Source organism: Crocodylus porosus, unplaced genomic scaffold (genome assembly GCF_001723895.1).
Source record: "Crocodylus porosus isolate Cpor-Errol unplaced genomic scaffold, CroPor_comp1, whole genome shotgun sequence".
Classification (NCBI taxonomy): Eukaryota; Metazoa; Chordata; order Crocodylia; family Crocodylidae; genus Crocodylus; species Crocodylus porosus.
In genome coordinates this window covers 42,206,441-42,208,616 of record NW_017728911.1, presented here as the reverse complement: position 1 = coordinate 42,208,616, position 2,176 = coordinate 42,206,441, and the positions used below count along the sequence as shown (strand labels likewise).

The following is a 2,176-nucleotide window of genomic DNA, read 5'->3' as shown; positions in this document are numbered from 1 at the left end:
CACTTGTCAGTATTGAAACCCATCCTATTTTCATTAGCCCACCCCTGTAACCTGTCCAGATCCTGCTGTAATCTGTCCTTCCCTACTAGCATGCCCACCTCGCCCCCAAATCTTGGTGTCGTCAGCGAATTTGAACAGGGTGCTTTTGATCCCATTGTCCAAGTCGCTGATGAAGATGTTGAACAGTGAGGGCCCAAGGACCGAGCCTTGGGGAACTCCATTGCCCACATCCCTCCGACTAGAATATGACCTGTTCACCACCACTTTCTGAGTACAACCCTTCCGCCAATCTGTGATCCATCTGACTGTGTAGGCATCAATGCCACAGTCGCTTAGTTTTTTAATGAGGATGGGGGGGAGACGGTGTCAGAGGCCCTGCTGAAGTCCAGAAAGGCTACGTTCACCGTGACACCTGCGTCCAAGGATTTTGTGACTTGATTGTAGAAGGCCACCGGGTTGGTCTGACAGGACCTGCCCCTAATGAACCCATGTTGGTTGCCCTTGAGCATCATCATCCCTGATGCTGGCCCATTGCAGATGTGCTCCTTGATGATCTTCTCAGAGTTTCCCCAGAATTGAAGATAGACTAATGGGCCTGTAGTTGCCCGGGTTGTCCCTCTTCCCTTTTTTAAAGGGATAAGCAGACATTAAAGCATACATTAAGCATACATTAAACATTCCTCTCCCTCCTGCCCACCCCAACCCACACTTGTTGCTTCCAAGCTTTCTTGTCCTGCTTCCATTTCTTCTTCTCCAGCTGCCCTTCAGGGACCTGAACAGAAGTGGAGTTGGCTGGCAATGAATTACACACTCCCCTAAAAATATAAAAGAATGTAGCTCACAACGTCCATTATATTCTCGAGCATCATGTCCTTTAAAAAGAAGGGGGATGTGACATACCTCCGATTTACTAAATGAGGGAGAGTACCCTGCTAGCAGTTACCCATGTATGACCACAACAGGACCTAAGACACAAATCCTGTGTATAAGGCGGTCCCAGTGCTCCAAACCTTCCACAAGGCGCTACTCACAAGGTCGACAACTTGGGGATGCAACTTGCAGAGAGGACAGACACTGCATCCAAACTCCCCTAACTTCCCCTCCTGCTGGGTGGGTCTGGGTTTCTTCCCTCCTTAGTGGCTAACTCCTCCTTATCTGCTGTCTTGTCTGCTTCTCATTCTGGGGGCTTAAAAAACAGACTGACACTGGATTTAAGTCGGCATATCAAAGACTACAGGCCCCAATGTCTCTCCTCCTCTTACCCTTACCTGAATCTGCTGCTACTCTGTCCTCTGTCTGCGAAAAGTGGGAAGAACAGACGTCAAGAGGCTCGGCTGCTGATATCCTGGCCAGGCAGAAGCAGAGTACGATGGCCCAGGACTCTGGACGCAACTGCTAGGGCGGCACATGAACAGTGACCAAAACCACCAGCAACCCTGTTTACAGGGCGGTGCATCCTTCAGGCAGCTGGCACCTCCTTCTAAGCAGGATTCATGTCTTAGCTTCTGATGTTGTCATACGCGGATAGGTTTTACGTGGAGTACTGAGGATCCTGTAAACCAGTTATGTTATCTCCCCCTTCCTTTTCCAAGGCAAGGAGCTCTTTAGTACAGTGGGCATTGTGAGCTTGCTGTCATTCGGGTTTGAGTCTGTTCCAGCTGCAAGTGAGCAGTCGTTCCTTTGCCTGCTCACTGCTGTTATGTGGGCTTTCGTTACATCCCCCAGTTGAGCATGGGCTGTGGCAGAAAGCCACCTTGGTTTCTCCCCAAAATCTCTGCCCTGTGACAATATGATTAGATGGGCCAGCACAGAGGATTCACACCTCAGCCTGTCTCTTTAGGTAACCTGAGCTGGCTGCATTCCTGAGGGAGGGGAAAACCTGCTCCCTCTGCCTACGTGACTGGCATCCGCCACCCAGGTGAGGGCCATCTACCTGGGGAGCTGGAATCTGCCCAGTAACAGGTGATGGACTTCAAATTGGTTGGCTGACAGCCAACTGGGGCTGGCCTCCACTGGACCAGGTGAATGAGGTCACAGGGGCTATATAGGTTAGGGGGGGAAGGAGGCTCGCTCTCTTCGGCCATGAGGTGAAGCAGCAGCAAAGCAGGGGAGACAGAGAAGCCTTGGCATCTGGACCTAGCTCTCTCTCTCACCCCAAGACTCCAGAGGGGAAACT

General features: G+C 51.2%; 1 long non-coding RNA gene across 1 annotated transcript in view; it reads right to left on the bottom strand.

Moving 5' to 3' along the window:
- The window catches only part of LOC109309252, a 13,963-nt gene that overhangs the window by 8,488 nt on the left and 3,299 nt on the right, over positions 1-2,176 (bottom strand). Inside the window, exon 2 of the long non-coding RNA XR_002100855.1 lies at positions 1,880-1,882. This is a non-coding gene — a long non-coding RNA (uncharacterized LOC109309252). The remainder of the gene's footprint in view (positions 1-1,879; positions 1,883-2,176) is intronic.